The sequence below is a fragment of the Rhinoderma darwinii genome, chromosome 2 (genome assembly GCF_050947455.1).
Source record: "Rhinoderma darwinii isolate aRhiDar2 chromosome 2, aRhiDar2.hap1, whole genome shotgun sequence".
NCBI lineage: Eukaryota > Metazoa > Chordata > Amphibia > Anura > Rhinodermatidae > Rhinoderma > Rhinoderma darwinii.
This window is the reverse complement of record NC_134688.1, coordinates 316,165,023-316,189,678: the sequence shown is the minus strand read 5'-3', so window position 1 is coordinate 316,189,678 and position 24,656 is coordinate 316,165,023.

The following is a 24,656-nucleotide window of genomic DNA, read 5'->3' as shown; positions in this document are numbered from 1 at the left end:
GTTCATTCCATCTTGATATTTACTGACCACAAGAACCTCACTTATCTCCAGATGGCCCAACGGCTGAACCCTCATCAGGCCAGGTGGTCACTCTTCTTTGCCGGATCCAGTTTGAGCTCCACTACCGTCCGGCGGACAAGAATGTGAGGGCCGATGCCTTGTCCAGGTCGTTCGAGACAGAGGACACCATGGAGTCTCCACAAAGTATTATTAACCCGTCTTGCATTGTCTCGGTCAACCCTCTGCAAGTTAGAGACATCCCTCCGGGGAGGACTTTTGTGCGCCTGGCAGACAGAGGGAGAATCCTTCACTGGGGACCCAGCTCCAGACTGGCAGGTCACACGGGTACCCATAAGACCCGAGAGCCGATTGCCCATCATTTCTGGTGGCCCACACTGCCCAAAGACATCATGGACTTAATTTCATCCTGCTCGGTGTGCGCAGCTAACAAGGTTGCTCACTCCAAACTTGCTGGCCTGCTCCAGCTGCTGCCTGTGCCTGATGCTCCCTGGCAGCATATAGCTATGGACTTTGTTACGGACCTGCCTCCCTCTGCGGGATTGAGTGCGGTCTGGGTGGTGGTGGACCGATTTTCGAAGATGGCTCACTTCATTCCGCTGACCGATCTACCATCTTCTTCTCGACTGGCCGCCCTCTTCATGCAACACATCTTCCGCCTGCACGGCTTGCTTCGGCATATCATGCCTGATCGGGGGGTTCAGTTCACCTCAAGGTTCTGGAGAGCCCTCTGTAAACTCCTCAATGTAAAGTTCGACTTCAGCCTACCATCCTCAGTCCAATGGTCAAGTCGAGAGGAGCAATCAAATCATGGAGAACTACCTACGACACTTCATCTCCAAGCAGCATGATGACTGGGTGCAGCTTCTTCCTTGGGCCGACTTCTCATATAATAATCATACTAGCAAGTCCACGAGAAATACACCATTCTTCATTGTCTACTGCCAACACCCACGAATTCCTCTCCCGGTGTCCGTTATGTCCAAGGAGCTAGCAGCTGATTCTGCTTTTAGGGACTTCCTGCAGATATGGCAGCAGACTCGATCCTCCATTCTGCTGGCGGTCGACCGCATGAAACGGAAGGCAAACACCTCCTCAATTTCTCCCAGGCACCAAGGTCTCGCTGTCCTCCAGGAATATCCGACTGAGAGTGCCATCATACAAGTTTGCTTCCAGGTTCCTCGGACCCTTCGAGATCCTACAGCAGATCAATCCTGTCTCATACAAGCTTCGGCTGCCTCCTACCCTCAAGATCCCTAACTCCTTCCATGTCTCCCTCCTGAACCGCAATACCAAAATTCTTAGCCCTGCAGTTGTGTCCAGCGGTTCTTCTGATACCTTCGAGGTTAAGGAGATCTTGGACACCAAGAGAGTAGGAGGAAGAACATTTTATTTGGTGGATTGGAGGGGGTTTGGTCCTGAAGAGAGGTCCTGGGAGCCAGAAGAGAACCTCAATGCTCCTAACCTCCTGAAGAATTTCCTCTCTAGCTTTGGTCCCAATAGGAGGGGGCGTAAGAGGGGAATACTGTAACGTCCGTGATCGCTGACTACGAATTCCTCCCATCCTGTCGACGCCCTTCTCTCCAGGGATGTCTGAACATTGAGCCGTTCTGTTCCGCGAGCTCAGTCCAGCCTTAAGGAGCAAGAGCGCACACATGTGTGAGATTGAGCTGATTTCTCCCAGATCACCCTGGATTATAAGAAGGGCTCTGCCCCTCTCTGCATTGCCTGAGCGCTGTTGTCGTTACCTAAGTTTGTCTCTGCAAATGGTCCCCTAAGTGTCTCCAGTTCCCAATGTTCCCCGTTCCTGCTGCCTGTAACCTGTATCCCGTGTTATCCTGGTCCAAGTGCCGTATTCAGTTTGAGTCGTGCTGCGCTGAGTACCTTGCCTGTTCTGCTTCACCACGCCTGGTGCCTGCCTGCTGCCTAGTTCCATCCGAGCCTGTCTTGCTATCGTCTGAAGCTACCACAGGTACACCTATACGAACTATGGACTTTGACTTGTGTCCTGTTAGCCAGCTGCCATACCATTAAGGCAGTATGGCCCAGTGGGTCCACGCACCCTTCGTGACAGTACGTTATCCAGAATCGATTTGGCTTTGGGTAACGATTTATTTAGATCAATATCGTATAAGATCAAATATGAAGCTAGAGGAATTTCTGACTGAATTTTCTGAGGAAAACCAGTTAAAACAGTCAGTGTTCGAGATGGAAAAAGCATGACTTGACAACCTCAGTGATGTTTTTAAAACTGCGTGGGAAAATGCAACCTAATACTCTATTCTAGAATTATTGATAGCAAAAACAGGAAATCATGTAAACAGGAAATCCATTAGAGATGTTTTCAAAAATTACTTTGCACAATTCTATAGTATTGTGGGAGGTGTAGATATTGAGGCTGCAAGATTATACTTAGAAAATGTATCCCAACCAAAAACTACTAGAAACGCAAGAGATGTACTAGATGCCCCACTAATTTTGGATGAAATTAAACTCGCAATGCAGCTACTGCCCAGCCATAAAGCACCTGGAACTGACTGTACAGTATTCTGACAGAGGTCCATCTAAGATACCAATAAACTCTACTTCCATTCATGCTACAGGTTTTTAATGATTCACAGAAACTGGATATTTTACCTAAATCCCAGAATTAAGCTTTAATTAGTTTAATCTTGAAACAGGAAAAGGATCCTTCTGTTAAGGATCTGCCAGGCACAGCTTCTGTATCCACGCCCATAGGTAATCAGTCTGCACCTGCTTCTGTGTCTGTGAGACTGACTCCATCTTCCACCACTCAGTGTGGCAGGCTTAGGAGTGGGAGAGCCTATCACAGCCTGGCCAGACGGAGCTAGCTCCCGCCCTCTGTCTATTTATACCTGCCCTTCCTGTTCCTTCCAGATATTTGCGCCCTCCCTTGTGGAGTTGGCCGCACAATGGCTGGTGTGCTTGCATTCGTTTCGATATATTCAGCATCAAAAGTTGCATCACGTATGCGTGTAAAATTATACAAAACTACACAGGCTTGTATGACATGAGTCACATTCTGCGACGTCATTTGCATGGTTGTGAGAAATACTCTCCACTTGTTGGACATTATGCCAAAAGCACATTCCACACATCCTCGCGCTCTGCTTAGCCAGTAATTGAAGATGCGCATTCGCACATCCAAGCCCCTTCTAGCAAATGGACGCATTACATGGCTTGTCAGGCCAAAACGCTCATCTGCCACTATTACATATGGAACCGGTGGTCCGCTTGAGCCAGGGAGGATGGTAGGTTCAGGCACAACAAGCTGATTGGTCATAAGCCGTTGTCCCATTCTGGATGCCCTAAAAATGTGTGCATCAGCACAGCTTCCATACGACCCAATATCTACTATTGTAAAACAATAATTACTGTCCGCCAAGGCCAACAAGACGATGGAAAAATAATTGTGCAAATCAGCCACGCTAGCAGCACACGGGCCAGTGGCGTATACGGCATGTTTAGCCTTTATAATACAATAAGGCAGGAAACTCTGTTAACTCCACAAACTATTACCAAGCTGCAAAAGGCTGATAACATGTGCACAGAGCAAGCATGTGTCGGTCAAGGGAGCCTTTTTGAAGGGTTGGCTCTCCATAACACCGCCTTCCGTTTTTTCACGGACGTTTAGAAACGCATGCCATATGCGCATAAAAAACACTGACACGCAGCATATACTGATGCCACACGGAACTGCAACGCACGCAAAACGCTGCATTTTTTTACGCGCGCAATACGAACACGTTCGTGTGAATAAGGCCTTAGGCCATGAAAGTGAAAATCAAAGTTTTTTTCTAATAAAATGTAGTTTTAGCTCAGATTTTTCCATTTTCACAATAAATAAAGGAGAAAAAGCACCACAAAATTCATCGATGCTGAGAAATCTCACTAAATTGAATGTAATGCAGGCAGCCTAGTGTTACGCTGAGCAGCAGCGCCATAGTGTGGTCAATGCTGGGAAATGCACACTATATCTAGTATATATTTTAGAACGTTTGTTTGAAGCCCGATTGTGATACGCTAAGCAGCAGCGCCATCGTGTGGTCAATGTTGAGAAATCTCACTAAATTTAATGTAATGCAGGCAGCCTAGTGATACGCTGAGCAGCAGCGCCATCGTGTGGTCAATGCAGGGGAAATGCACACTATATCTATATTATATATTTTAGAAATTTGTTTGAAGCTCGATTGTGATACGCTAAGCAGCAGCGCCATCGTGTGGTCAATGCTGAGAAATCTCACTAAATTGAATGTAAAGCAGGCAACCTTGTTATACGCTGAGCAGCAGCGCCATCATGTGGTCAATGCTGGGAAATGCACACTATATCTATATATTATATATTTTAGAAAGTTTGTTTGAAGCCCGATTGTGATACGCTGAGCAGCAGCGCCATCATGTGGTCAATGCTGGGAAATGCACACTATATCTATTATATATTTTAGAAAGTTTGAAGCCCGATTGTGATACGCTAAGCAGCAGCGCCATCGTGTGGTCAATGCTGAGAAATCTTACTAAATTGAATGTAAAGCAGGCAACCTTGTTATTCGCTGAGCAGTAGCGCCATCATGTGGTCAATGCTGGGAAATGCACACTATATCTATATATTATATATTTTAGAAAGTTTGTTTGAAGCCCGATTGTGATACGCTAAGCAGCAGCGCCATCGTGTGGTCAATGCTGAGAAATCTCACTAAATTTAATGTAATGCAGGGATGTGAGGGGGCCGGTGGTTCTCATTATTCATGCGGGGGGCAATGACTTGGGTCAGATCAAGTTGGCTGAGTTGTTGTCCCTGATAAAAACTGATTTGGGTCGCATAGGGAGCCTATTTACGCGGTGCGTGCTAGTGTGGTCTGAGGTGGTTGCTCACAAGTTTTGGAGGAACGAGAGGGACGTCGTGGGTATTGAAAAGGCACGTCCCCTTTTGAATGTTCGTATTTCACGTTTTGTACGTTTTTTGTCATGAGTCGCGAACGAAATTGGGTTAGAGATTTTCCTGTTAGGGCTTTTGGAAGTTGTGGAAAGGGGTGTGGCTATGTTGGGTGGGGGTGGTCATCGAAGCGAAGAGGCGTCTCGCTTTCCATCCGTGGCAGAGTTATAGTCTATAAGGCGGGATAGGACACCCTGGACAGCAGGTGGGGCGTATCAAGAGATAAAAAAATATACATGAGTGGATAAATACGCCATCAGGCCAAGTGTTTAAGTTAAATGTTTAATGTTAAATGTTTATGTTGAATAAAGCTGTGGCCATTCCCCAGATTTTCGATAAAGAAGTGTCCTGGTCTTTATTTTAGTTAAATTACAAAGCGAATGGGCTAAGGAAATATGTAAGTACGGACTTTACATGTAGTCTTAAAAAATGACGTGGGGTCATAACCAGCCAGATAACACAGTAGCAGCAGCCTAGCATTACCAGGGTGGGAAAGGCCACTGTTTTGGGCTTTTTCCAGCCTAATAATACCAGCCTGCAGCCACCCCAGTGCCCGGCTCTTCCCAGTACCCCTGGTGGCGGTGGGTACGAGGGTAATAATGGGGGTTAGTGTTAGCCTCTGCACCGGCTAACACTAAGCCCCGCCTTAGTAATGGATGCTGTCAATCAGCCAGCGCCCATTACTAAAGCGGTAGTAATAAAGTTTAAAAGAAAATACAAAGACATAGATAAAATATTTTATCAATTAAACCCTTCCTCACACAACCCTCATTAACTATTTTATTGAAAATAAAAAAAGCCGTCATCGAAGTATTCCTCGAATCCGACGTAGTTCAACGACCGAACCTGTAAAAAAACACAATAGTAACACATGTGGTAGGCTTAGATCCAGGGCCCCAGCAGACCGTAATTTTATACTGTATAAGATTACATCTGCTGAGGCTTTATATCTTAGCCTACTATGTGGTAAGCTTAGATACAGGGCCCATCAGACATGGGCCATGTATCTAAGAATACCATGGCTGTCGGGGTATCTGCTACACCCGGTGCCGAAGAGGAGGGTAAGTGTAATGTTACGGTTTGCTGGGGTCCTGTAATCTAAGCCTAACATGTGGTAGGCTTAGATACAGGGTCAATGTGTGATACTGTCTGTTAGACCCTGTATCTTAGGCTACCACAAGGTAGGCTTAGATACAGAACCCCAGCAGACCGTAATGTTACACTTACCCTCCTCTTCGGCACCGGGTGCAGCAGATGTCCCGACACCATCTAGCGTCGTGGCGTCATCCACGGCACACACCATCGTGGCGTCATGACGCGAGAAGACGTCAGGACTTCCACTGCGCTCGGGAAGGAAGATATGAATGTGTCGTTACTATAGTAACAGGGGCCCTTGTATTTTATTACATAGGCCCCAGTTACTATAGTAACTTTTATAGATGCGGTGTGGGCAGCTGCTGCCCGGTCTCGATTGCGACCGCTGTGACCCGAATGTGTCATTCCTCCTGCTACACCTCCTGGCAGTACAGACCCCCCCCCCCCGACTACACCTCCTGGCGGTGCTGATCCCCGATTTTCTTTGCCGCTACCTCATCGCTATGATGGAGACGCGAAGACCTGCAGGGGATTTTTGAACCAGTGCCAGATCCACCTTAGCCGGTATGCAAGGGCATTTTCGACTGATGGCGCAAGGGTTGCATTCATCGTCTCTCTCCTCACTGGCAGGGCCCTAGCATGGGTGAACCCTATCTGGGAGAGACAAATTTCGCACAGTGTTTGAGGAGCCTGGACGAGTCTCGTTGGCAACTGCCTCCTTGCTGAACGTATGCCAGGGAGACATTTCCGTGGTCGAGTACGCCATCCACTTCCGCACCCTGGTGGGAAAGTTGTTGTGGAACAATAAGGCCTTGGTGGCTATATTCTGATAGGGACAGTCCCCAGAGACTAAGGACGAGCTTGCCGCCCGCAATCTGCCATCTAACCTGGATGACCCCATCCTTCTGGCCGCCCGGATTGACATAAAGATCTGAGAAAGGCTCCAAGATGCTCGCCGGGAGGGAGGACTCCCTAGCCCAGTTCCTACTTTGTAGCAACCCCTGCTGTCCTCATCAGCTGTTCCTCCAAAGGAGTCTTTGAAGATGGACCATCTCAAGCTGTCTACCCTGGAGAGACAACACAGACGCACTTCGGGACTGGACTTCTGGAGAGGTTCTCCAGTGGGGTTCCGACTGTCTCAACCACTGCCTGGTACAGATTCATCCGGCTCAGCCTCCTCTACCTCAGTCCTTGGCAGGATTGCCTTGTCATTATTCTGAGTTCTCAGATGCCTTCAGCAAGAAAGAGGTGGATGCCCTGCCCCTACACCGGGTGTATGATTGTCCTATCGAGCTGATTCCTGGTGCATGCCTTTTCCATGGTAGGGTATATCCTCTCTCCCTGCCAGAGACTCAGTCCATGTCCGCCTATGTTAAGGAGAGGGGCTTCATTCAGTCCTCTTCCCCCGGCAGGAGCCGGGTTTTCCTTCATCAAGAAAAAGGATGGTTCCCTGCGCCCCTGCATCGACTATTGGGGTCTCAACCAGATCACGGTAAAAAATAGATATCCGTTGCCATTGATTTCTGAACTGTTTGATTGCATATGATGAGCCCAAAAATTTTCTAGGCTAGACCTGCGGGGGGCTTATAACCTAATCCGGATTCGCCAGGGTGACGAATGGAAGACGGCATTTAACACCCGTGACGGACTCTATGAATATCTAGTAATGCCCTTCGGCCTGTGTAACGCTGCCGCGGTCTTCCAAGAGTTCGTTAATGACATCTTCCGTGACCTCCTCTATGTTTTTGTTGTGGTCTATCTTGATGACATCTTGATTTTCTCTCCAGATCCAATGACTCATCAGAGACATGTCCGTCAAGTTTTGCTGTGATTAATGGAGAATCTCCTGTACGCCAAGTTGGAGAAGTGCGTGTTTGAGAGAAATCCTCTACCCTTCCTGGGCTACATCATCTTGGATCAAGGCCTCAAAATGGATCCTGAGAAGGCAAAGGCTGTCCTGGAATGGCCACGCCCTCAAGGAATGAGGTCCATAGAGCGTTTCCTGGGATTCGCAAATTTCTACAGACAGTTCATTCCAAACTTATCCTCACTGACACCTCCTATCTCTACCCTCACCAAGAAAGGCATGAACGCCAAAGTGTGGACTCCAGAAGCGGAAACCGCATTTAATAGCCTGAAGAGTGCCTTCACGCCAGCCTCTATCCTCCATCATCCAGATGTTTCTCGGCAGTTCTCATTGGAGGTGGACGCCTCCTCTGTTGGTGCAGGTGCACTCCTGTTCCAGAGAGGTTCCAAGGGCAAGACAATGGTATGTGGCTATTACTCTAAACTCTTCTCTTCCACAGAACGCAACTATTCGATTGGGGATCAGGAATTACTGGCCATCAAATTGGCCCTGGAGGAGTGGAGACATCTGCTAGAGGGCGCAGTTCATTCCATCTTGATATTTACTGACCACAAGAACCTCACTTATCTCCAGATGGCCCAACGGCTGAACCCTCATCAGGCCAGGTGGTCACTCTTCTTTGCCGGATCCAGTTTGAGCTCCACTACCGTCCGGCGGACAAGAATGTGAGGGCCGATGCCTTGTCCAGGTCGTTCGAGACAGAGGACACCATGGAGTCTCCACAAAGTATTATTAACCCGTCTTGCATTGTCTCGGTCAACCCTCTGCAAGTTAGAGACATCCCTCCGGGGAGGACTTTTGTGCGCCTGGCAGACAGAGGGAGAATCCTTCACTGGGGACCCAGCTCCAGACTGGCAGGTCACACGGGTACCCATAAGACCCGAGAGCCGATTGCCCATCATTTCTGGTGGCCCACACTGCCCAAAGACATCATGGACTTAATTTCATCCTGCTCGGTGTGCGCAGCTAACAAGGTTGCTCACTCCAAACTTGCTGGCCTGCTCCAGCTGCTGCCTGTGCCTGATGCTCCCTGGCAGCATATAGCTATGGACTTTGTTACGGACCTGCCTCCCTCTGCGGGATTGAGTGCGGTCTGGGTGGTGGTGGACCGATTTTCGAAGATGGCTCACTTCATTCCGCTGACCGATCTACCATCTTCTTCTCGACTGGCCGCCCTCTTCATGCAACACATCTTCCGCCTGCACGGCTTGCTTCGGCATATCATGCCTGATCGGGGGGTTCAGTTCACCTCAAGGTTCTGGAGAGCCCTCTGTAAACTCCTCAATGTAAAGTTCGACTTCAGCCTACCATCCTCAGTCCAATGGTCAAGTCGAGAGGAGCAATCAAATCATGGAGAACTACCTACGACACTTCATCTCCAAGCAGCATGATGACTGGGTGCAGCTTCTTCCTTGGGCCGACTTCTCATATAATAATCATACTAGCAAGTCCACGAGAAATACACCATTCTTCATTGTCTACTGCCAACACCCACGAATTCCTCTCCCGGTGTCCGTTATGTCCAAGGAGCTAGCAGCTGATTCTGCTTTTAGGGACTTCCTGCAGATATGGCAGCAGACTCGATCGTCCATTCTGCTGGCGGTCGACCGCATGAAACGGAAGGCAAACACCTCCTCAATTTCTCCCAGGCACCAAGGTCTCGCTGTCCTCCAGGAATATCCGACTGAGAGTGCCATCATACAAGTTTGCTTCCAGGTTCCTCGGACCCTTCGAGATCCTACAGCAGATCAATCCTGTCTCATACAAGCTTCGGCTGCCTCCTACCCTCAAGATCCCTAACTCCTTCCATGTCTCCCTCCTGAACCGCAATACCAAAATTCTTAGCCCTGCAGTTGTGTCCAGCGGTTCTTCTGATACCTTCGAGGTTAAGGAGATCTTGGACACCAAGAGAGTAGGAGGAAGAACATTTTATTTGGTGGATTGGAGGGGGTTTGGTCCTGAAGAGAGGTCCTGGGAGCCAGAAGAGAACCTCAATCCTCCTAACCTCCTGAAGAATTTCCTCTCTAGCTTTGGTCCCAATAGGAGGGGGCGTAAGAGGGGAATACTGTAACGTCCGTGATCGCTGACTACGAATTCCTCCCATCCTGTCGACGCCCTTCTCTCCAGGGATGTCTGAACATTGAGCCGTTCTGTTCCGCGAGCTCAGTCCAGCCTTAAGGAGCAAGAGCGCACACATGTGTGAGATTGAGCTGATTTCTCCCAGATCACCCTGGATTATAAGAAGGGCTCTGCCCCTCTCTGCATTGCCTGAGCGCTGTTGTCGTTACCTAAGTTTGTCTCTGCAAATGGTCCCCTAAGTGTCTCCAGTTCCCAATGTTCCCCGTTCCTGCTGCCTGTAACCTGTATCCCGTGTTATCCTGGTCCAAGTGCCGTATTCAGTTTGAGTCGTGCTGCGCTGAGTACCTTGCCTGTTCTGCTTCACCACGCCTGGTGCCTGCCTGCTGCCTAGTTCCATCCGAGCCTGTCTTGCTATCGTCTGAAGCTACCACAGGTACACCTATACGAACTATGGACTTTGACTTGTGTCCTGTTAGCCAGCTGCCATACCATTAAGGCAGTATGGCCCAGTGGGTCCACGCACCCTTCGTGACAGTACGTTATCCAGAATCGATTTGGCTTTGGGTAACGATTTATTTAGATCAATATCGTATAAGATCAAATATGAAGCTAGAGGAATTTCTGACTGAATTTTCTGAGGAAAACCAGTTAAAACAGTCAGTGTTCGAGATGGAAAAAGCATGACTTGACAACCTCAGTGATGTTTTTAAAACTGCGTGGGAAAATGCAACCTAATACTCTATTCTAGAATTATTGATAGCAAAAACAGGAAATCATGTAAACAGGAAATCCATTAGAGATGTTTTCAAAAATTACTTTGCACAATTCTATAGTATTGTGGGAGGTGTAGATATTGAGGCTGCAAGATTATACTTAGAAAATGTATCCCAACCAAAAACTACTAGAAACGCAAGAGATGTACTAGATGCCCCACTAATTTTGGATGAAATTAAACTCGCAATGCAGCTACTGCCCAGCCATAAAGCACCTGGAACTGACTGTACAGTATTCTGACAGAGGTCCATCTAAGATACCAATAAACTCTACTTCCATTCATGCTACAGGTTTTTAATGATTCACAGAAACTGGATATTTTACCTAAATCCCAGAATTAAGCTTTAATTAGTTTAATCTTGAAACAGGAAAAGGATCCTTCTGTTAAGGATCTGCCAGGCACAGCTTCTGTATCCACGCCCATAGGTAATCAGTCTGCACCTGCTTCTGTGTCTGTGAGACTGACTCCATCTTCCACCACTCAGTGTGGCAGGCTTAGGAGTGGGAGAGCCTATCACAGCCTGGCCAGACGGAGCTAGCTCCCGCCCTCTGTCTATTTATACCTGCCCTTCCTGTTCCTTCCAGATATTTGCGCCCTCCCTTGTGGAGTTGGCCGCACAATGGCTGGTGTGCTTGCATTCGTTTCGATATATTCAGCATCAAAAGTTGCATCACGTATGCGTGTAAAATTATACAAAACTACACAGGCTTGTATGACATGAGTCACATTCTGCGACGTCATTTGCATGGTTGTGAGAAATACTCTCCACTTGTTGGACATTATGCCAAAAGCACATTCCACACATCCTCGCGCTCTGCTTAGCCAGTAATTGAAGATGCGCATTCGCACATCCAAGCCCCTTCTAGCAAATGGACGCATTACATGGCTTGTCAGGCCAAAACGCTCATCTGCCACTATTACATATGGAACCGGTGGTCCGCTTGAGCCAGGGAGGATGGTAGGTTCAGGCACAACAAGCTGATTGGTCATAAGCCGTTGTCCCATTCTGGATGCCCTAAAAATGTGTGCATCAGCACAGCTTCCATACGACCCAATATCTACTATTGTAAAACAATAATTACTGTCCGCCAAGGCCAACAAGACGATGGAAAAATAATTGTGCAAATCAGCCACGCTAGCAGCACACGGGCCAGTGGCGTATACGGCATGTTTAGCCTTTATAATACAATAAGGCAGGAAACTCTGTTAACTCCACAAACTATTACCAAGCTGCAAAAGGCTGATAACATGTGCACAGAGCAAGCATGTGTCGGTCAAGGGAGCCTTTTTGAAGGGTTGGCTCTCCATAACACCGCCTTCCGTTTTTTCACGGACGTTTAGAAACGCATGCCATATGCGCGTAAAAAACACTGACACGCAGCATATACTGATGCCACACGGAACTGCAACGCACGCAAAACGCTGCATTTTTTTACGCGCGCAATACGAACACGTTCGTGTGAATAAGGCCTTAGGCCATGAAAGTGAAAATCAAAGTTTTTTTCTAATAAAATGTAGTTTTAGCTCAGATTTTTCCATTTTCACAATAAATAAAGGAGAAAAAGCACCACAAAATTCATCGATGCTGAGAAATCTCACTAAATTGAATGTAATGCAGGCAGCCTAGTGTTACGCTGAGCAGCAGCGCCATAGTGTGGTCAATGCTGGGAAATGCACACTATATCTAGTATATATTTTAGAACGTTTGTTTGAAGCCCGATTGTGATACGCTAAGCAGCAGCGCCATCGTGTGGTCAATGTTGAGAAATCTCACTAAATTTAATGTAATGCAGGCAGCCTAGTGATACGCTGAGCAGCAGCGCCATCGTGTGGTCAATGCAGGGGAAATGCACACTATATCTATATTATATATTTTAGAAATTTGTTTGAAGCTCGATTGTGATACGCTAAGCAGCAGCGCCATCGTGTGGTCAATGCTGAGAAATCTCACTAAATTGAATGTAAAGCAGGCAACCTTGTTATACGCTGAGCAGCAGCGCCATCATGTGGTCAATGCTGGGAAATGCACACTATATCTATATATTATATATTTTAGAAAGTTTGTTTGAAGCCCGATTGTGATACGCTGAGCAGCAGCGCCATCATGTGGTCAATGCTGGGAAATGCACACTATATCTATTATATATTTTAGAAAGTTTGAAGCCCGATTGTGATACGCTAAGCAGCAGCGCCATCGTGTGGTCAATGCTGAGAAATCTTACTAAATTGAATGTAAAGCAGGCAACCTTGTTATTCGCTGAGCAGTAGCGCCATCATGTGGTCAATGCTGGGAAATGCACACTATATCTATATATTATATATTTTAGAAAGTTTGTTTGAAGCCCGATTGTGATACGCTAAGCAGCAGCGCCATCGTGTGGTCAATGCTGAGAAATCTCACTAAATTTAATGTAATGCAGGGATGTGAGGGGGCCGGTGGTTCTCATTATTCATGCGGGGGGCAATGACTTGGGTCAGATCAAGTTGGCTGAGTTGTTGTCCCTGATAAAAACTGATTTGGGTCGCATAGGGAGCCTATTTACGCGGTGCGTGCTAGTGTGGTCTGAGGTGGTTGCTCACAAGTTTTGGAGGAACGAGAGGGACGTCGTGGGTATTGAAAAGGCACGTCCCCTTTTGAATGTTCGTATTTCACGTTTTGTACGTTTTTTGTCATGAGTCGCGAACGAAATTGGGTTAGAGATTTTCCTGTTAGGGCTTTTGGAAGTTGTGGAAAGGGGTGTGGCTATGTTGGGTGGGGGTGGTCATCGAAGCGAAGAGGCGTCTCGCTTTCCATCCGTGGCAGAGTTATAGTCTATAAGGCGGGATAGGACACCCTGGACAGCAGGTGGGGCGTATCAAGAGATAAAAAAATATACATGAGTGGATAAATACGCCATCAGGCCAAGTGTTTAAGTTAAATGTTTAATGTTAAATGTTTATGTTGAATAAAGCTGTGGCCATTCCCCAGATTTTCGATAAAGAAGTGTCCTGGTCTTTATTTTAGTTAAATTACAAAGCGAATGGGCTAAGGAAATATGTAAGTACGGACTTTACATGTAGTCTTAAAAAATGACGTGGGGTCATAACCAGCCAGATAACACAGTAGCAGCAGCCTAGCATTACCAGGGTGGGAAAGGCCACTGTTTTGGGCTTTTTCCAGCCTAATAATACCAGCCTGCAGCCACCCCAGTGCCCGGCTCTTCCCAGTACCCCTGGTGGCGGTGGGTACGAGGGTAATAATGGGGGTTAGTGTTAGCCTCTGCACCGGCTAACACTAAGCCCCGCCTTAGTAATGGATGCTGTCAATCAGCCAGCGCCCATTACTAAAGCGGTAGTAATAAAGTTTAAAAGAAAATACAAAGACATAGATAAAATATTTTATCAATTAAACCCTTCCTCACACAACCCTCATTAACTATTTTATTGAAAATAAAAAAAGCCGTCATCGAAGTATTCCTCGAATCCTACGTAGTTCAACGACCGAACCTGTAAAAAAACACAATAGTAACACATGTGGTAGGCTTAGATCCAGGGCCCCAGCAGACCGTAATTTTATACTGTATAAGATTACATCTGCTGAGGCTTTATATCTTAGCCTACTATGTGGTAAGCTTAGATACAGGGCCCATCAGACATGGGCCATGTATCTAAGAATACCATGGCTGTCGGGGTATCTGCTACACCCGGTGCCGAAGAGGAGGGTAAGTGTAATGTTACGGTTTGCTGGGGTCCTGTAATCTAAGCCTAACATGTGGTAGGCTTAGATACAGGGTCAATGTGTGATACTGTCTGTTAGACCCTGTATCTTAGGCTACCACAAGGTAGGCTTAGATACAGAACCCCAGCAGACCGTAATGTTACACTTACCCTCCTCTTCGGCACCGGGTGCAGCAGATGTCCCAACACCATCTAGCGTCGTGGCGTCATCCACGGCACACACCATCGTGGCGTCATGACGCGAGAAGACGTCAGGACTTCCACTGCGCTCGGGAAGGAAGATATGAATGTGTCGTTACTATAGTAACAGGGGCCCTTGTATTTTATTACATAGGCCCCAGTTACTATAGTAACTTTTATAGATGCGGTGTGGGCAGCTGCTGCCCGGTCTCGATTGCGACCGCTGTGACCCGAATGTGTCATTCCTCCTGCTACACCTCCTGGCAGTACAGACCCCCCCCCCCCCCCCCCCCGACTACACCTCCTGGCGGTGCTGATCCCCGATTTTCTTTGCCGCTACCTCATCGCTATGATGGAGACGCGAAGACCTGCAGGGTATTTTTGAACCAGTGCCAGATCCACCTTAGCCGGTATGCAAGGGCATTTTCGACTGATGGCGCAAGGGTTGCATTCATCGTCTCTCTCCTCACTGGCAGGGCCCTAGCATGGGTGAACCCTATCTGGGAGAGACAAATTTCGCACAGTGTTTGAGGAGCCTGGACGAGTCTCGTTGGCAACTGCCTCCTTGCTGAACGTATGCCAGGGAGACATTTCCGTGGTCGAGTACGCCATCCACTTCCGCACCCTGGTGGGAAAGTTGTTGTGGAACAATAAGGCCTTGGTGGCTATATTCTGATAGGGACAGTCCCCAGAGACTAAGGACGAGCTTGCCGCCCGCAATCTGCCATCTAACCTGGATGACCCCATCCTTCTGGCCGCCCGGATTGACATAAAGATCTGAGAAAGGCTCCAAGATGCTCGCCGGGAGGGAGGACTCCCTAGCCCAGTTCCTACTTTGTAGCAACCCCTGCTGTCCTCATCAGCTGTTCCTCCAAAGGAGTCTTTGAAGATGGACCATCTCAAGCTGTCTACCCTGGAGAGACAACACAGACGCACTTCGGGACTGGACTTCTGGAGAGGTTCTCCAGTGGGGTTCCGACTGTCTCAACCACTGCCTGGTACAGATTCATCCGGCTCAGCCTCCTCTACCTCAGTCCTTGGCAGGATTGCCTTGTCATTATTCTGAGTTCTCAGATGCCTTCAGCAAGAAAGAGGTGGATGCCCTGCCCCTACACCGGGTGTATGATTGTCCTATCGAGCTGATTCCTGGTGCATGCCTTTTCCATGGTAGGGTATATCCTCTCTCCCTGCCAGAGACTCAGTCCATGTCCGCCTATGTTAAGGAGAGGGGCTTCATTCAGTCCTCTTCCCCCGGCAGGAGCCGGGTTTTCCTTCATCAAGAAAAAGGATGGTTCCCTGCGCCCCTGCATCGACTATTGGGGTCTCAACCAGATCACGGTAAAAAATAGATATCCGTTGCCATTGATTTCTGAACTGTTTGATTGCATATGATGAGCCCAAAAATTTTCTAGGCTAGACCTGCGGGGGGCTTATAACCTAATCCGGATTCGCCAGGGTGACGAATGGAAGACGGCATTTAACACCCGTGACGGACTCTATGAATATCTAGTAATGCCCTTCGGCCTGTGTAACGCTGCCGCGGTCTTCCAAGAGTTCGTTAATGACATCTTCCGTGACCTCCTCTATGTTTTTGTTGTGGTCTATCTTGATGACATCTTGATTTTCTCTCCAGATCCAATGACTCATCAGAGACATGTCCGTCAAGTTTTGCTGTGATTAATGGAGAATCTCCTGTACGCCAAGTTGGAGAAGTGCGTGTTTGAGAGAAATCCTCTACCCTTCCTGGGCTACATCATCTTGGATCAAGGCCTCAAAATGGATCCTGAGAAGGCAAAGGCTGTCCTGGAATGGCCACGCCCTCAAGGAATGAGGTCCATAGAGCGTTTCCTGGGATTCGCAAATTTCTACAGACAGTTCATTCCAAACTTATCCTCACTGACACCTCCTATCTCTACCCTCACCAAGAAAGGCATGAACGCCAAAGTGTGGACTCCAGAAGCGGAAACCGCATTTAATAGCCTGAAGAGTGCCTTCACGCCAGCCTCTATCCTCCATCATCCAGATGTTTCTCGGCAGTTCTCATTGGAGGTGGACGCCTCCTCTGTTGGTGCAGGTGCACTCCTGTTCCAGAGAGGTTCCAAGGGCAAGACAATGGTATGTGGCTATTACTCTAAACTCTTCTCTTCCACAGAACGCAACTATTCGATTGGGGATCAGGAATTACTGGCCATCAAATTGGCCCTGGAGGAGTGGAGACATCTGCTAGAGGGCGCAGTTCATTCCATCTTGATATTTACTGACCACAAGAACCTCACTTATCTCCAGATGGCCCAACGGCTGAACCCTCATCAGGCCAGGTGGTCACTCTTCTTTGCCGGATCCAGTTTGAGCTCCACTACCGTCCGGCGGACAAGAATGTGAGGGCCGATGCCTTGTCCAGGTCGTTCGAGACAGAGGACACCATGGAGTCTCCACAAAGTATTATTAACCCGTCTTGCATTGTCTCGGTCAACCCTCTGCAAGTTAGAGACATCCCTCCGGGGAGGACTTTTGTGCGCCTGGCAGACAGAGGGAGAATCCTTCACTGGGGACCCAGCTCCAGACTGGCAGGTCACACGGGTACCCATAAGACCCGAGAGCCGATTGCCCATCATTTCTGGTGGCCCACACTGCCCAAAGACATCATGGACTTAATTTCATCCTGCTCGGTGTGCGCAGCTAACAAGGTTGCTCACTCCAAACTTGCTGGCCTGCTCCAGCTGCTGCCTGTGCCTGATGCTCCCTGGCAGCATATAGCTATGGACTTTGTTACGGACCTGCCTCCCTCTGCGGGATTGAGTGCGGTCTGGGTGGTGGTGGACCGATTTTCGAAGATGGCTCACTTCATTCCGCTGACCGATCTACCATCTTCTTCTCGACTGGCCGCCCTCTTCATGCAACACATCTTCCGCCTGCACGGCTTGCTTCGGCATATCATGCCTGATCGGGGGGTTCAGTTCACCTCAAGGTTCTGGAGAGCCCTCTGTAAACTCCTCAATGTAAAGTTCGACTTCAGCCTACCATCCTCAGTCCAATGGTCAAGTCGAGAGGAGCAATCAAATCATGGAGAACTACCTACGACACTTCATCTCCAAGCAGCATGATGACTGGGTGCAGCTTCTTCCTTGGGCCGACTTCTCATATAATAATCATACTAGCAAGTCCACGAGAAATACACCATTCTTCATTGTCTACTGCCAACACCCACGAATTCCTCTCCCGGTGTCCGTTATGTCCAAGGAGCTAGCAGCTGATTCTGCTTTTAGGGACTTCCTGCAGATATGGCAGCAGACTCGATCCTCCATTCTGCTGGCGGTCGACCGCATGAAACGGAAGGCAAACACCTCCTCAATTTCTCCCAGGCACCAAGGTCTCGCTGTCCTCCAGGAATATCCGACTGAGAGTGCCATCATACAAGTTTGCTTCCAGGTTCCTCGGACCCTTCGAGATCCTACAGCAGATCAATCCTGTCTCATACAAGCTTCGGCTGCCTCCTACCCTCAAGATCCCTAACTCCTTCCATGTCTCCCTCCTGAACCGCAATACCAAAATTCTTAGCCCTGCAGTTGTGTCCAGCGGTTCTTCTGATACCTTCGAGGTTAAGGAGATCTTGGACACCAAGAAAGTAGGAGGAAGAACATTTTATTTGGTGGATTGGAGGGGGTTTGGTCCTGAAGAGAGGTCCTGGGAGCCAGAAGAGAACCTCAATGCTCCTAACCTCCTGAAGAATTTCCTCTCTAGCTTTGGTCCCAATAGGAGGGGGCGTAAGAGGGGAATACTGTAACGTCCGTGGTCGCTGACTACGAATTCCTCCCATCCTGTCGACGCCCTTCTCTCCAGGGATGTCTGCACATTGAGCCGTTCTGTTCCGCGAGCTCAGTCCAGCCTTAAGGAGCAAGAGCGCACACATGTGTGAGATTGAGCTGATTTCTCCCAGATCACCCTGGATTATAAGAAGGGCTCTGCCCCTCTCTGCATTGCCTGAGCGCTGTTGTCGTTACCTAAGTTTGTCTCTGCAAATGGTCCCCTAAGTGTCTCCAGTTCCCAATGTTCCCCGTTCCTGCTGCCTGTAACCTGTATCCCGTGTTATCCTGGTCCAAGTGCCGTATTCAGTTTGAGTCGTGCTGCGCTGAGTACCTTGCCTGTTCTGCTTCACCACGCCTGGTGCCTGCCTGCTGCCTAGTTCCATCCGAGCCTGTCTTGCTATCGTCTGAAGCTACCACAGGTACACCTATACGAACTATGGACTTTGACTTGTGTCCTGTTAGCCAGCTGCCATACCATTAAGGCAGTATGGCCCAGTGGGTCCACGCACCCTTCGTGACAGTACGTTATCCAGAATCGATTTGGCTTTGGGTAACGATTTATTTAGATCAATATCGTATAAGATCAAATATGAAGCTAGAGGAATTTCTGACTGAATTTTCTGAGGAAAACCAGTTAAAACAGTCAGTGTTCGAGATGGAAAAAGCATGACTTGACAACCTCAGTGATGTTTTTAAAACTGCGTGGGAAAATGCAACCTAATACTCTATTCTAGAATTATTGATAGCAAAAACAGGAAATCATGTAAACAGGAAATCCATTAGAGATGTTTTCAAAAATTACTTTGCACAATTCTATAGTATTGTGGGAGGTGTAGATATTGAGGCTGCAAGATTATACTTAGAAAATGTATCCCAACCAAAAACTACTAGAAACGCAAGAGATGTACTAGATGCCCCACTAATTTTGGATGAAATTAAACTCGCAATGCAGCTACTGCCCAGCCATAAAGCACCTGGAACTGACTGTACAGTATTCTGACAGAGGTCCATCTAAGATACCAATAAACTCTACTTCCATTCATGCTACAGGTTTTTAATGATTCACAGAAACTGGATATTTTACCTAAATCCCAGAATTAAGCTTTAATTAGTTTAATCTTGAAACAGGAAAAGGATCCTTCTGTTAAGGATCTGCCAGGCACAGCTTCTGTATCCACGCCCATAGGTAATCAGTCTGCACCTGCTTCTGTGTCTGTGAGACTGACTCCATCTTCCACCACTCAGTGTGGCAGGCTTAGGAGTGGGAGAGCCTATCACAGCCTGGCCAGACGGAGCTAGCTCCCGCCCTCTGTCTATTTATACCTGCCCTTCCTGTTCCTCCTTGCTTGTGATTCTTCTCTGTTGGTTTCCTGGCCCTGCTGCAGCTTCTTGTACTACTTGTCCCTGCTTCGTATTGACCCTGGCTTACTGACTACTCTTCTGCTCTGCGTTTGGTACCTCGTACACTCCTGGTTTGACTCGGCTTGTTCACTACTCTCCTGCTCTACGTTTGGTACCTCGTACACTCCTGGTTTGACTCGGCTCGTTTACTACTCTTGTTGCTCACGGTGTTGCCGTGGGCAACTGCCCCGTTTCCCTTTGTTCTGTGTTTCCTTGTCTGTTGTCTGTCGTGCACTTATTGAGTGTAGGGACCGTCGCCCAGTTGTACCCCGTCGCCTAGGGCGGGTCGTTGCAAGTAGGCAGGGACTGAGTGGCGGGTAGATTAGGGCTCACTTGTCTGTTTCCCTACCCCCACCATTACATATTCACAAGCCCATATACCTAGTCTACCCTGGTCCCTGACACTACTATGGACCCCCTTGAGACCCTGGCTCAGCAAATGCAGGGTCTCTCCCTACAGGTCCAGGCCCTGGCTCAGAGGGTCAACCAGCCTGATGCTACCATGGTAGTACCCCTCACCTCACCTCTTGAACCCCACCTCAAGTTGCCTGACCGGTTCTCAGGGGACCAGAAGACTTTTCTCTCCTTTTGGGAGAGTTGTAGGCTCTATTTTCGCTTAAAGCCCCACTCCTCAGGTTCTGAGAGCCAGCGGGTGGGTATAATTATGTCCCGGCTCCTGGAGGGGCCCCAAGAATGGGCCTTCTCCTTGGCTACTGACGCCCCTGAACTTTCCTCCGTTGATCTTTTCATTTCTGCTCTCTGACTCATTTATGACGAGACTGACAGGACTGCCTTTGCCGAGAGTCAGCTGGTGACCTTACGTCAGGGTAAGAGACCTGTTGAGGAGTATTGCTCTGACTTTAGGAAGTGGTGCATAGCTTCTCGGTGGAATGACCCTGCCTTAAGGTGCCAGTTTAGGTTGGGTCTGTCGAACGCCCTGAAAGACCTGCTAGTTAGCTATCCCTTTTCTGACTCCCTAGACCAGGTTATGGCTTTAGCGGTACGACTTGACCGACGTCTCAGGGAACGACAACGTGAACGTTTATGTGTTTTCTCCTCTGACTCCCCCATGATGCCTCCCGTGGTTCCGTTGCTTCGTTCTTCCACGGAAGACTCGGAGGTACCTATGCAACTCGGGGCCTCCGTGTCCCCCCAACAACGTAGAGAGTTCCACAGGAAAAATGGTCTCTGCTTCTATTGTGGGGATGACAAGCATCAAGTGAACACCTGTCCTAGGCATAAGAATAAGCAGCCGGAAAACTTCCACGCCTAAGTGATCATCGGGGAGGTCACTTGGGCGCACAGGTATTTCCCGTAAATATGAAACGTAATAAAATCTTGCTTCCCTTTCAGGTCTCTTTTGGTGGTAGGTCTGCTACCGGCAGTGCCTTCGTGGATTCAGGGTCGTCTGCTAATATCATGTCTGTGGAATTTGCTATGTCTCTAGCTATGCCTTTGATTGATTTGCCTAAACCTGTCCCGGTAGTGGGTATCGACTCCACTCCTCTTGCTAATGGTTATTTTACACAGCATACCCCTGTTTTTGAACTCCTTGTTGGCTCCATGCATTTGGAGCAGTGCTCTGTACTGTTGATGCAGGGATTATCGTCCGATTTGGTTTTAGGCCTTCCCTGGTTGCAGTTACATAATCCCACGTTTGACTGGAATACTGGGGATCTTACCAAATGGGGTAATGAATGCTTGACGTCATGGTTTTCTGTTAATTCTATTTCTGCCCCTGAGGAGGTGAACACACTACCTGAGTTTGTTCAGGACTTCGCTGATGTTTTCTCTAAGGAGGCCTCCGAAGTGTTACCTCCTCATAGAGAATACGATTGCGCTATCGATTTGGTACCAGGAGCTAAGCTCCCTAAGGGTAGGATATTTAATCTCTCTTGTCCCGAACGTGAGGCCATGAGAGAGTATATCCAGGAATGCCTGGCCAAGGGTTACATTCGCCCCTCTACTTCTCCGGTAGGTTCTGGCTTCTTCTTCGTAGGGAAGAAGGATGGTGATCTTAGGCCATGCATTGACTACCGAAACTTGAATAAGGTCACTGTAAGGAACCAGTATCCCCTTACTTTGATTCCTGATCTCTTTAATCAGGTTCAGGGGGCCCAATGGTTCTCTAAGTTTGATCTACGGGGGGCGTATAACCTTATCCGCATCAAAGAGGGGGATGAGTGGAAGACTGCGTTTAACACGCCCGAAGGTCATTTCGAATACCTCGTCATGCCCTTTGGGTTGTGTAATGCTCCCGCGGTCTTCCAGAATTTCATTAATGAGATTTTAAGAGATTACCTGGGGGTATTTCTTGTAGTGTACCTTGATGACATACTTGTGTTTTCCAAGGACTGGTCCTCCCACATTGAGCATGTCAGGAAGGTGCTCCAGGTCCTTCGGGAAAACAAACTGTTTGCGAAGACCGAAAAATGTGTGTTTGGGGTGCAGGAGATACCATTTTTGGGTCAAATCCTCACTCCTCATAAATTCCGCATGGACCCCGCCAAGGTCCAGGCTGTGGCGGAATGGGTCCAACCTGCCTCCCTGAAGGAGTTACAGTGTTTCTTGGGGTTCGCTAATTATTACAGGAGATTTATTACTAACTTCTCGGTCATCGCTAAGCCTCTTACGGACCTCACTCGCAAGGGTGCTGATCTCCTCCGCTGGCCTCCTGAGGCTGTCCAGGCTTTTGAGGTCCTTAAGAAGTGCTTTATCTCGGCCCCGGTGTTGGTTCAGCCCAACCAAATGGAGCCATTTATCGTGGAGGTTGACGCGTCCGAGGTGGGAGTGGGGGCTGTCTTGTCCCAGGTTACCAGGTCCCTCACCCATCTCCGTCCCTGTGCCTACTTCTCCAGGAAGTTTTCGCCCACTGAGAGTAACTATGATATTGGCAACCGCGAACTCTTAGCCATTAAATGGGCATTTGAAGAGTGGCGCCACTTCCTGGAGGGGGCTAAGCACCAGGTAACGGTCCTTACCGACCACAAGAATCTGGTTTTCCTAGAATCGGCCCGGAGGCTAAACCCGAGACAAGCTCGATGGGCGTTATTTTTTACCAGATTAAATTTTTTGATTACCTATAGGGCTGGGTCTAAAAATATTAAGGCTGAAGCACTGTCGCGTAGCTTCATGGCCAGCCCTCCTTCGGAGGAAGATCCTGCTTGTATTTTGCCTCCAGGTATAATCATTTCCTCTATTGAGTCTGATTTAGTCTCTGAAATTGCTGCTGATCAAGGTTCAGCTCCCGGGAACCTTCCTGAGAACAAGCTGTTTGTTCCCCTGCAATTCCGGCTAAGAGTACTTAGGGAAAATCATGACTCCGCACTATCTGGTCATCCAGGCATCCTGGGTACCAAGCACCTCATTGCCAGAAACTATTGGTGGCCTGGGTTGCCTAAAGACGTTAAGGCCTACGTCGCCGCTTGTGAGGTTTGTGCTAGGTCCAAGACTCCCAGGTCCCGACCAGCGGGCTTACTACGTTCTTTGCCCATTCCCCAGAGACCTTGGACCCATATCTCCATGGATTTTATCACCGATTTGCCTCCATCTCAAGGCAAGTCGGTGGTGTGGGTTGTAGTAGACCGCTTCAGTAAGATGTGCCACTTTGAGCCCCTCAAAAAACTACCCAATGCTAAGACGTTAGCTACCTTGTTTGTCAAACACATCCTGCGTCTCCATGGGGTCCCTGTCAATATTGTTTCTGACAGAGGGGTACAATTTGTTTCTTTGTTTTGGAGAGCCTTCTGTAAAAAGTTGGAGGTTGATCTGTCCTTCTCCTCTGCCTTCCATCCTGAAACTAATGGCCAAACCGAGAGGACTAATCAGTCTCTAGAACAATATTTAAGGTGTTTTATCTCTGACTGTCAATATGATTGGGTCTCATTCATTCCCCTCGCCGAATTTTCCCTTAATAACCGGGTCAGTAACTCGTCAGGGGTCTCCCCCCTTTTCTGTAATTTTGGGTTTAATCCACGGTTCTCCTCCGTTTCACCTGGTAGTTCCAACAATCCCGAGGTAGAGGTCGTTCATCGGGAACTGTGCACAGTCTGGGCCCAGGTTCAGAAGAACCTAGAGGCGTCCCAGAGCATACAAAAAACTCAGGCAGATAGAAGACGTTCTGCTAACCCCTTGTTTATGGTCGGGGATCTGGTGTGGCTATCGTCAAAGAACTTGTGCCTTAAAGTCCCGTCCAAGAAGTTTACTCCCCGGTATATAGGGCCGTACAAGGTCATTGAAGTCCTCAATCCTGTCTCCTTCCGACTGGAGTTGCCCCATCTTTTCGAGTACACGACGTGTTTCATGCCTCCCTCCTTAAACGCTGCTCCCCGTCCTTGGCTCCTTCGAGGAAACCTCCTGTCCCCGTTCTCACCCCTGAGGGGGTAGAATTCGAAGTGGCCAAGATTGTGGACAGCAAGATGGTCCAAGGCGACCTCCAGTACCTGGTCCATTGGAGAGGATACGGGCCTGAGGAGAGGACTTGGGTACCCGCCCAGGATGTTCACGCTGGGGTATTGGTCAGGAGGTTCCACCTTTGTTTCCCCAATAAACCAGGTCCATCTAGAAAGGGTCCAGTGGCCCCTCATAAAAGGGGGGGTACTGTTAAGGATCTGCCAGGCACAGCTTCTGTATCCACGCCCATAGGTAATCAGTCTGCACCTGCTTCTATGTCTGTGAGACTGACTCCATCTTCCACCACTCAGGATGGCAGGCTTAGGAGTGGGAGAGCCTATCGCAGCCTGGCCAGAAGGGGCTAGCTCCCGC